Below are 12,844 nucleotides of genomic sequence, written 5' to 3' on the forward strand. Positions count from 1 at the left end.
AAAGATGAGGGAAAGTCTGGAAAAGTGTAATTTCATGATGAACAACTGTTTCTGTGTGACTATCCCTATTGTTCACTTGACACAGGTGGCTAGATGTAACCTGACAGCTTGACAGGAAGACATTGAAAGTAGTCTGTGAAAAGCCAATCCCATCTAGTCCACAGCAAAAGAATCTGCAAGAACCCAAGTCTCCTCATGACTTCACAAATTATGTATTCATGATCACATGTTCATCCAGGGGCTTCGTGAATTTCCATTTAGTAGGAAGAAAGATTCCCTGGGATACATAAAACAAGAAAGATAAAAAGGAAGAAAGAAAGAGAGAAAGAAAGAAAGAAAGAAAGAAAGAAAGAAAGAAAGGAAGGAAGGAAGGAAGGAAGGAAGGAAGGAAGAAAAGGGAAGCAGCCTAAGTCCAAGATTCTGTGCCTTTAACAGCATGTAAGATTTCTCTCTGAAAGTCCTCAGTGAGAAAAGTCACTATGGAAGAGTGCTCTCTGGTGCTCTTAGTAACATCAGAGTTCTTTAAAGAATGAGGATAGTGGTAGCATTTCCATGGAAAACAGTTTTTTTTCCTCTGTTTCCATGGCTCACCAGATTCCTGTGTTCAGTGCTAAACAAGAACAAAAGTAGGAAGCAACATTCATCTCAGGAAAGACGGAACTGCATTTTCCATGTCTTTCTTTTATTTTAATTAAATTTTATAGTTAGTATACAAAGAAATGGGATTTACTATGCACTCTCATGTGTTTATGCTTGATTATGCTCTCTTATTGATCCTCATCACCCAGTTCCACTCCTCCCTCCTTACCCCCATTTTTTGTTTGTTCCATCCCCAGAATGTTCCCCTTTCTTCTTTCATGTTATACATATTTAATTTCCCTCTCTTATTTCTGTCCCCTCTCCCTTAATTTATATCATTCTTCTCATAGTCTCTCTTATAATTTCATGTTCTACATATTTACACAAAAATGTGTGTAAGTGTAAATATAGACTCTATACAATGTTTGTCTTCCTGGAGTATGGTTTATTTCATTTATTGATCTCTAATTTCTTCTATTTTTCTGCCACCATCACAAGTAGATTTTTCTTTATGACTAAAAACAGTTCTGTTGTGGATCTTTAGCATTTTGGTTCATCAATGTTATGTGATGTTGAACTCCTGGAATGATTCCAGATTGTGGCTCTCAGGAGTAGCATAGCAACAAACTCTGATGAACAAGCTTCTCTTGTATACTTGACAATTCATTTTGAAGAGTCATGATCACACAGTGAGATCCCAACACACTTTAGAAGAAGTAAGTAGATATCTCAGTTCCAGTTTGTTGCCATTAAAATGTGGAAAACTCTTAAGTTCTCATGCAATGTTGGCTTTGAATGAAGGGTAGTCACCATAATATCCTGAGGACAGATGATGTTTCAGAGGAGGAAAGGAATGATTTAAGGCTATACATTTCTCTTCTAGAAAGAAACCAAGGAAAGCATATCAGGTATTTAACTTTGTGTGAGTAATCTATTAGATGTGAATTTTCAAGGCAAAGTTGTTGAAAACAATCATAAGTGCTGGGCAGCCTAGAAGACATGTCAGAAAAGCTGGTGCCCAAAGTTCTGAAGGTTGTAGAGAGCCAGTCAAATACTAAGGCAACAAATATTATCTGACACAAAGGAACAGAATTGAAGGAGCTAAGAAGTCACCTGAAGTTCTATGGAATGTATAACAGAGTTATGTCCATTATAAGCATAGATGCCAGCAGGGGAAATGCGGTCTTTTGTTAACATATCTGGGACACTCCTAGGTAGTAATGGTCATAAGATGATTCTGAAGATAACAAGAAGAATAACATGAAACCTCAGATTGAGGAGCAGCTGGATAGAAGCTTCTGGGGATCTAGCCATGTTTTGACATTGATGACAGGTTCTACATGGACTGTAGATTCTTTTAAATGTACATCACAGACAACCATGGGTCAAAGCCAAAGATAGCTGGGGAAGTAGAACTGGCTGTAGGAGGGCATGTGAGCTCTGCATTCAGTCCATGGGGTTTTTTTATTTCTACTTTAGCATTTTACAAGCACAGGCCTGGTAGCTGCTGAGAAATGTCAGGGCTTCATACTATAAGATCTAATGTGGTATGAACATTAAAGGCGAGAGCAACCCAAAGAATGTGACACAAAGGAACAGAATTCAAGGAGCTAAGAAGTCACCTGAAGTGTGGATTGAAATACCTTATAACACTTCTATGCATTTGAAAATAAAGTGTTGAAATGTTGGAAGGAAATCTTTGGAGGAATTCTAAAGAAACTTAACAACCAACTGCTCTGTAGAGTAAACCTTGGATTGGCTAGCCAGTAAGTCAATCTCTCTCTCTCTCTCTCTCTCTCTCTCTCTCTCTCTCTCTCTCTCTCTCTCTCCCTCCCTCCCTCCCTCCCTCCCTTCATCCTTTGATCTCTTCATTGAAACCCTAAAGGCACAAGAGGAACTGAATTACAGAGTTCAAATGGGGAGACATGCGAATGTTGTCCAGCAAGGAAACTCCTGTTTCCAGAGAGGAGTTTAGAAGAGTAACATAGTGGAAAAGATTTTTTTTTTTCACAGAAAACTCAGACTGGGGGCCGGAACATTTGATTTTACTTCTACTCTAGGAATAATTGAAGTCTCCACAGAAGTTCTGACCTATTTTGGAAATAAATTGGAAAAATAATATTACCAGGAATTTTTAGAATGCCAGACCAAAGATCCCAAATAAGGACTGTCTGAAGAAATACAAAGATGCTGAGAGAAAATAAAACCCAAGTAATAATGACAGAATTTGTTTCTGTCCCATATGTGAGTGAGCTTCCTCCAAGGACATCAATCCAGAAAAAGGCTTAGCTGATAAGAAACTTCAGAGTGAAAAAATTTTCCTACTAGGAGTACTCTTATTGTTGCTATTATTTTCCCTACATTTCCTTCTAAATAATAAATTCAAACAATGTCTAGCTCTAGACAAATGGCTTAGTGGTTAAAAGGTCTTGCTGTTTCTGCAGAGGATCCAAATTCAGTTCCCTGCATCTATGACAGCCATGTCAGACAGCTCACAAAAATTTGTAACTACAGCTCCTAGAGATCTGATAATTTTTTCTTATGTCTACAGGCATTTAGACGCTCTCTCTCTCTCTCTCTCTCTCTCTCTCTCTCTCTCTCTCTTTCTCTCTCATTTTCTGTCTCTGTCTTTGTCTTTATTTCTCTGTCTCTGCCTCTTTCTCTAATCTTTTTGTATATGTCTATTTGTGAGTTGGTGCTTGTGGAATACAAATATATAAATACAAATATAACCAACATTTTAAACAAGGAAGGATGTTATCTGATGTAATCTGATGTTAAATAGGCAATCTTAGAAAGTGTGTGCCTATGTTACAGGTCTTATTATTTTCTTCTGATACAATATGAAGTTAATCTGTTAAATACCCATTATCTTTGCCAGGGTCAGTTGAGAAACAATACTGGGGTATGATAGATAGCTAAGATAATAGCTAAGATATACACTTAATTCCTAAAAATAAAAATTTAAACAATGCATCTTCAATGTATTGATAAAACTATTACACGAAAAAAAACTGAATCTAGATTAAGCTATCCATATGTTGATTAAAAATCTAGTTAGTAGTTTACCTGAGCTAGTCAAATCAGGATTAACCATGAAGCCAGTGAGATAGTTCTCTAAATTCCCAGGTATAATTGTGGGAGTGATAGTTTATACTCTGCACTCCAGGAAACCCAGGGAAAATGTCTAGGGGAGTGAGTCATGGAGGGATAGAAGCCATGCCTGCTTATTTTCACCTTCTAAACCCATATTGTGAAGATTCAGAGAACCACCAATTTTGGTGAATAGAATCCCTTCACAGGAAAACATGAGGTGAAGGGGAAGTGATGGGTAATCCACAGAGTCTTGTCCTTCAAACATGCTTGCATCCAGTCTTAGGAGGCAGTGGGTGTCTTCTGTTACTTGGCAAAAGGGAATAAGTATTGAGATGGAGTTCTGTCTATGCCTGTTCCTGAGACAATGTGTGGAAACCTGTGCCATCTACCCCTGGCCTTAGGAATAGAGAGCATCACCAAGGAAATGTGTGCAGCCTTATACATTTAAAAACCAAGCAGGTGAAATTTCCTCTAGGCCTTTTGCAGGGGAATGAATCCTGTGGATGCCTTGATTTCAGGCACAGTGAGGTACATTTGGACAGATCTCATTCAAAACTAGAATGTCATCAATGTCTGCTTGGTATTTAATAGTGATGAGTAAAAGTGAAAGCAAATTTTCATTTTTACTTATCTGTTGGTTTGTAGTTATTGTACATGGTAATAGGCTTCATAAAGACATGTTTTTATTCAAGTAGATATTGTGTCACATCTACCCCTCCTTTCTCCTCCCTCTCTTTCTATGCCCCAATTGTTTTTTCTTCCTTTTAAAAGATTTAGAAAATTTCACAAAAATATTGGAAGAATGAGAGGAATTACACAAAGAGATGTCATCAGACTTAGTTTTCAATTCACTAAGTACTTCTGCCATTGAGGATATGCCTTCAATCTCACACTTAGGAGACCTAATGTGCTAGTTGATTTCAGCAGTATTGTGACAAAGTCTTGATACAGATTTCCTGAGAGAGAATGGAATTATTTTGGCTCCTATTAAGGGGTGCCATCAATGTCATGGCAGGAAAAGCATGATTTCTAGAGTGGTCTGTTATGGAGTGGCAATAATTTGCTGATAATACGGCTGAGACTAGAAGTACATGCAACTTCCCAAGCCTACACTCCAAAGTTTCCAGAATCTCTCCAATATTCTTATCACCTGGGGACCCAGAGGTGTTCACATTGGAGACTATATCAAAGTTTTCAATGTTTTGAGACTGTTGTCTACCATGAAGGTTGTTTCTATGAATTTATTTTCTTTAAGCTTCTTCCTATTCTTTAATAATAATAATTACATATATATGCATATATGTAATTACAAATATATATTTACAAGAATTTTGCTTACCAGATTTAGACAATCTGATACAGGCAATGCAATGGAGCAATAGCATAGTGACAGATCCAGAGTTTTGAAGGTCATTTAGCAAGAAGGTTAGAGTTAAAATCATTGTCTTTTCCTTACTGCTGATGTGAAGATAAACTACAGCTGTTTATTAAGATAGAGAGATGAAAAAAAAAAGCCCTTGCACATTAAAAAGTGCTTACCACTTTTCAGAGGAATGTAAAGTAGCTAGCATTAAGAAATTGCAGAAGAAGCAAGAGCCCCAGCTACATATAATCATTGGATCAAGTCTAAAATAATTCACTGTCATTCTGTAAGACCCATCCATCTTCTCTCAACACTAATCTACCTTCTGCTACTTAAATGGAGACAGGCTAGAGATCATCACCCTAACATCCATCAAGCCTTCTGGGAGAATTAATTGTTCTGGTTCACTGGGGATATAATATTGGATTTGACTTTTGGCCTAGACCTGAAATGCAAAATAGCATCCTTTCTATGAGCTCGGAAACTGAAGTAGGGAATCTGTCAGCTGCCAATGTTTGTTCCTTTGTTTTCAATCAACACAGTTGGAGAGATGGCTCAGTGGATAAAACACTTACCATACTGGGAGCAGGGATGGGAGGAGAAGAGAATGATAAACAGAGGGTCAGGAAATTGAACAGAGGTATGTAGCAATGGGGGATGGGGAACTGGGGGTAGCCACTAGAAAGTCCCAGATGCAAGGAAAGCAGTAGCTTCCCAGGACCTAACCAGGATGACATTAGCTGAAATACCCAACAAAGGGGAGGGAGAATCTGTAGAAACCATATCCAGAGGTTAGGCAAGGCCCCCGGTTGAGAGACATGGCCACTCACTCATCTCCAAATTTTTAACCCAGAATTACTCCTGTCTAAAAAAAATACATGGACAAAATGTAGAGCAGAGACTGAAGGAAAGGCCATCCAGAGACTGCCCCACCTGGGGATCTATCCCATATACAGACACCAAACAGAGACACTACTGCTGATGCCAAGATGTGACAGGAGCATGGTATAGCTGTCTTCTCAGAGGCTCTCCCAAGCATGACAAATACAGAAGTGGATGCACACAGCCAACCATCAGGCAGAGCATGGGGACACTAATAGAGAAGTTAGAGAATGGACTGAAGGAGCTGAAGGGGTTTGCAGCCTCATAGGAAGAACAACAATATCAACCAACCTACCAGACCCCATTGAGATCCCAGGGACTAAACCACCAATCAGAGTACACATGGAAGGACTCACGGTTCCAGCTGCATATGTAGCAGAGGATGGCCCTATCTATCATCAATGGGAGGAGAAGGCCTTGGTCCTGTGAAGGCTTGATGCCCCAGTGTAGGGGAATGCCAGAGTGATGAGGCAGGAGTGGGTGAGTGGGTGGGTGAGTACCCTTATAGAAGCAGGGGGAGGGGAGATGGGAGAGGGGAATTGCAGAGGGGAAACCAGGAATATAAATAATTAAATATCCAAAAAAGCAAAAATCAAACAGACAACAGCAGCAACAACAACAAAACAATCACCATACTAGCATGACAATCTGGGTTTGGATTCCTAGAACCATCATATAGTTTAAAATTCAGGTTCAGTCTGTAATCTCAACATTCCTTAGATGAGAGTTTAGGTAAAGAGAGATGAAAAAATCCCAAAACTGAAGTGGGTGAGCAGAGTAGCCTAGCGTACACAGTGGTGACAAATAAATGAGCTTGTTTTACATAAAGGTGGAAGCCAGGAGAAACACTTGAGGATAAGTGAAAAGTATATTTCAGGATTCTTGTTTGCTCAAGTTTTTTGTTTCTTCCATTATCTATAAAGGATTGCTAATGCATCAACTTGATTTATTTTAGGTGGCTGCTGAATCTAAATTTTAGTTAAAGTCTCAAACAATTCATGTTGCTTTAAGTTGTCTAAATATTTTATTGTTGTACTGGTATAGTTCCATAAATATTATGTTCTGGGTCTTTCTGCTTTCTGTGTGTATATAATTTTAATATATAATTACATATGTTGAATTTTCATTATAATCATACATAGTCAATATAATTATTATCTTCATTGTGCACATGAGTTACTGCTTAGACAAGAAAACATAACATCTGGAAGCCTAGGAAACATCCATTAGAACAACTTTCCCAGGTATATCTATTAACTTTCTAATAGGTTCTCTCCTAGTCAACACACTGATTTCCCAAGAAGAGGTATGGCAAGGTCAAGAATTTGATTGGCTGTAAATCGGTACCTTCTATGTCTGATTTATTGATATCTCAGTCAGTAGCTATGAAAGACTAAAGATGATCTTAAAGAACTCAGGGAAGACTAAATCTATTGATGAAAGTAAACTGATAAAGCATGTCAAAGAATGAATACTATGTAAGGTTTTGAGATATAATTCTTTTTTGTTAATGCTGTGATGGTCCATCAGGAACAGCCAGCTTGATAACAGTCTCTGGATCCTGAGTACCATTGTAGCATCCTTTAGTAGAGGCCACTTGAACATAAACACCCACTCTCTGATAAGAAGCTGCTATAATGATCAAATCCCATGTGCCAATGGATTTCATTTCTTTATGTAATCTTGCTTTGAATTCAGTGACAAAAGCAATTCAAAATACCCATCTTGCATGGATTTTCTGTGGCCACATCCAGTTTGGTGTCAGTCATCATTGGATTTGGATGAGTTTTACCACACACTAGCTAGGTGATCTCTCAACATCTTCTCTTACTTTACTTCCCTATTGTTTTGATGAACTATTCTAAAAGCATCCGAGGAGGAAAGAGTTTATTTCTTCTTCTAGTTCCCAGGTCACAGTTCATCACTGTGGGAAGCCAAGGCAAGGACTCAAGGCAGGAACCTGGAGGGAGAGAATAACCCAGAGGCCATAGAGGAATGTTGCTTAGTAGCTAGCTCTCTGGATTGCTTGGCTGCTTTCTTGTATAGGCCAGGCTCATTTGTCTAGGGATGTCACTACCAACAGTAGTCTGGGCCCGCCAATATAATTAATTAGCAATTTGAAAAAATGATCCACAACCATGGCCACAGGACAATATGATGTCACTAATTCTTCAGTTGAGGTTTTCTATTCTAGATGACTCTAGGTTTGTCCAAGTTGACAACTCAACTATGACACATTTCATTATAAGACATAAATATTGGTCACAGTTTTTAAGTTTACTATGAAGATTAATTAATGAATCATTTTAGACAGAAAAAATGCCGCTAACAAAATATAACTATTTATATAAGCTGTTCATATGCACTTTCATATATAGTTAAGTTTGATGGGCTCATTGCTATGGTTGGTGTTGTTTTGTTTTATTTGGTTTAAGACACAATCTCATTATGGGTGGCATGCAAGTATCTATGTAGACCAAACTGGTATCCTCAGAGAAAAATAGGGAAGAAAGTAAAGGTGAGTCTTATCAGTGCTTCCATTTTTCAGTTTTTTCTGCACAAACATCTTATGTTGATTTCCATACAAGAGCCCAGGAAAGGCTGCAATCCTGTATGATAAAGGTCATATGTCTTAACATCAACATAATAATGATAGATTAATTGGTATGCACATGTTCTGTTCATGAAAGAAAAGGCTGAACTAATGATCTAAAGACTATAGAGATAAGGGAAACTCAAAACATATTCTTAGGAAGAACCACAGATACACTGATACTGACAGACTTACACTTTGACAGTGGATATGGATGTATACTATGAATAAATTTTATGACCATCAATATAAAGACTGAGAGAATTCTTCATCCATTAGGATCTGAAATAGCTCAGGTGACATTAAGTTAGGGACTGAAAATCAATGAGACCTATCTGTTTAAACAGATAGAAGAATTATGAAGATAGAAGAATTAGTGATGCCGTATTAGAAGACAAAACTTTCTATTTTTTTTATCCTTTTACCATCATCTGCCTCAATTACCCTCCAAGGAGTCGATTACCACCTCCACTCTGCTCATGTTGAACTCATTTAGTGAGAGGCATGTGGGTAGGAAAATTAAATATGATGTTTTCGAAATTTATAAAAAAAATCAAAAGTCATTTAAGAAAGCCTAAAACACTAACAAACAAAATTATGGACTGAAGAGATGGCAAAATAGCTAATAATGCTTTATATTCTCAAAGAGGAACAGATTCTGGTTCTTAGGAACAATGTGAGGAAGTTGACAATTGTTGTTACTTTAGTTCCAACAAATCTGACCTTCTTTTGGCTTCTGGAGACACCTGTATATGTGTACACATACATGCAAGGAGATATATAACTTTATATTACTTTATAAACTTTATATAACATTTATATATATTTACACATAGTTAAAAATAAAACAAATTTTAAAAAAATGTTACCTGAAAAGTTTGAAGTTAAAGGCTTTTCATTTATACTTCATTATAACTCAAGAAACAAGAACCAAAAACAATTTTTAGATTAGTTATAACCAAAATAATAATAATAATAACAATAAAAACAACAACAACAACAATAATAATAATAATAATAATAAAATGTTGGGAGCCGACTCTGAGCAGAAAGCGGCTATCATCTTTGCAGCCATCTCAAGCCATATACCCTGACAAGAGACTTGTTTTCAACAGCCTACAACAGCTGAGCACACTCTGATAATTATCTTGCTTTTCTTACATATCTTGTTTTGTTGCTTATTGCCCCCAGCTGCAAGGGTGCACATGGTAAAGTGTCTTTAGCTGCGTTCCCCTGCTTGTGCTTATATATACCCAGGATTTCCTTTCACTAAAGGAGACTTGAGGCGAGACTTGAGGCGAGACTTGAAGAGACTTGACCAGGCTCCCTGTCTTGTCTCCATTCTTCGCGTCTCAGTTCTCACTCTCTCTCTTGCTAGGCCTTGACCTGCGGACCAGAGCAGCAGAACAGGCCATTACAATAAAAAATACAATTTCCTGTTTATCTAAATCTCACTGGGTCCAAATATATAAACATGGTGTGGTATTTTTCACGTTTGACTGTTCATCAGGAAATTTGTTGCCATCACAAACTATACTCATAAGAAGACAATGGTTCTAAAAAGAGGAATATAAAAGCTCCAAACTCAAGTAACGACCATACATAGATCTTAAACTGTGTTAAAATATACATCTTCAAAAATAGCTATAAGTATTCAACCCAAGGAAGAAATCCAAGTTGATGTAATCATGTACTTGGTGAGAGGAATTGACAAAGTCATTCCCCCCACTACACAGTGTTCCAGAGTATTCTCTGAGGCTGCTTTTCATTGTTCTCCCCCCCCCCCCACACACACACTCCTTATTGTAGCTTTGCACAGCCTTCAGCTTTACTTTTTTTGTCTTTGCTCTTTTTTGGGTCTTAAAATAGACTTTGGTGAAGCCAGCTGTTCATGAAATAGAGGACATAGAGGGAGAAAGAAAAGAAAAAGCTAGCTCAGGAAAGCACAGCGTCTGGCTTAGGCTCTGCATAGTTGCTATACTAATCAATATCACAGTAATTAAAATCGCCCGTGATTAATGGGCTGGTGTTCGGTTAGAGCTTTGTTGTCTGCAAAACAATTTCACAATCTATTTTGTCTAACTGCCCAGCAGGATCAAGCTTCAAATCACCAGGCTACCTTTTGTCCTTAATTTCCATTTGAACTACTCCTGCTTACAGAAATACTTTGCCCTAGGATGCAATTGTAGGATTTCCCATTTCGTATATGAGGAAAAGGTCCATTTTTCTCAAAAGCAGACTGAAACGGAAATTCAAAAATTGCCACTTACTCTGCCAACAGTTCATTGACTATGTCTTCTTTGTACCAGAGAGTCCTCTGGGATATCAGAACTCTGACAGGCTACATCCATAATGTTTGTGACCCGTAGGTGGCACCTATTTGCATTATTTTTCTCCAGGAGACACAGTAATCAACGATATTATTCTCCTTTTGTCTAACCAACCATGAATAGAAGTATAAATCTTGAGTTTCAACTCTGATCCTTGAGTAGTTCAGTAATGGAGCTTTCACATTTACACATGCGCACGCGCATACACACACACACACACAAATATACAAATGCCTTACATTTAAGAAAGGCAATGCCTTAAAGGAGGCATCTGGATAACCATTACCTGTAGTTGCTTAAGTAGTTTCAAAACTTAAATATTACTTGCTAATTATGTTAGGTGTATAATACTTCATTTTACTTGCATGAACTCAACAAGTGATACTTTTATAGCATTTACAGCTGATGATGCCCGGAAACAAGTTTAAACATGAAGATTCTTTTGAAGATGGCTTCCTCACAAAACACTTTATAGAATCTAAATTTGAAGATTTACTCATAGAGCATCAGTGAATAGTCAGGTATTTAAGTCAGAATTTTAATTAAATTCTTTGCAAGTGATTTGATTTGAACATTTATTTCTCAGTCATACATTCTTCTCACTTTATGATTCTTTGAAATATTCTTTAAGAAGACAATGACTATTGGGTGGAAATAGCAGAGCACTAAGAGCTTTATTAATAGAATTCTTACTAACTTAATATTTTCGTAATTTTTAAAGACAATACTGTAAGATGTGACTTACTCAGAAGCCCCAAAGAACCTGCAAATCATTCTTCTACACGCTTAGCAAGAAAATACAGTTACAATGTTAGAATAGCATGATTAAACTCATGACTTCTCTGTGCAGGCTCTATAGCTGTGGTAGTTTGAATAAGCGTGGTCCCCATAGGTACATCTCTTTGAATGCAAGGTCTCCAGTTCATATATTGTTTGGGAAGGGATAGGAGGTATAACCTTGTAGGAGGAGGTGAGTCCTTGAGGTTTCAAAAGTTCACATCATTCCCTGTATATCTCCTTCTTCCTTTCCCTCTCCATCTCTCTCCCCTCCTATTGTTTCCCTCTCTCTCTATCTCACTCTTCATCTCCCTCCTCATTTCATCCCTCTTCCTCTTCTTGTTCCCCTCTCTCTTTCCTGCTTTCTCACTCTCTCACTCTCTTGCACTCTGAGATGTAAGCTCAATGCTATTCCAGCTGTGATGCTCTCACTCCACCATCATGGACTCTAAACCTTTAACTATCGGAAACTGTAAAATCTAAGTTAAAGAACTCATTTTATAAGTTGCATTGGTCATAGTGTCTCATCATAGAAATATAACTATGACAATAATCTTCTACCAAAAAGATCTCTTTAGGGAAACCTTGCAAAGGAGGCTGCTACCTTAATGGTACCTTCACTGCCTTTCCAATTAGGAAAGAAAGCATCAGATGTGAATGTTCTGGACCCAGCTCTAGAAGTAAATCTGTAAAGTCAGGGCTTGCTCAGGCCTTGTTCAGGCTGTCATGATCCATGGATACATAACATAAGAAGGGACTTTCAATGTTGGAGAATAAATAGCTTTAGAACCCTTGAGAGGAAACACTTCTCCTCTTGTTGATCTGTCAACAAGTTCATCAATTTGATGAAGTTCATTTGGAGAAGTTTCAGAAATGAAGAATGCCATTACTTGCAGCATTTGTTTCTTTGGGCAACAGTACTTCAGGAACAGACAAGACATATTAATTAAATTGGTTCAGTTGTTAATTTCTGTCACTGATGACTTTAAACTATGTGATTAGATATTAAACATGAAACAAGAATTGAGAAAGCACAGTATGTAATATTAAATATAAATTTTATCCCAAGAAGCTGTCAACTTCTTAGCCTCTTGGCCCCAAGTCTACCTATAAATCTAAAATGTGAGAAGTCTTATGGGGAATGACACCCAGTTCAAAATAGGATCCCAGAAGAATAAGAGAGAGAGAGAGAGAGAGAGAGAGAGAGAGAGAGAGAGAGAGAGA

The sequence above is a fragment of the Grammomys surdaster genome, unplaced genomic scaffold (genome assembly GCF_004785775.1).
Source record: "Grammomys surdaster isolate TR1022 unplaced genomic scaffold, NIH_TR_1.0 138, whole genome shotgun sequence".
NCBI lineage: Eukaryota > Metazoa > Chordata > Mammalia > Rodentia > Muridae > Grammomys > Grammomys surdaster.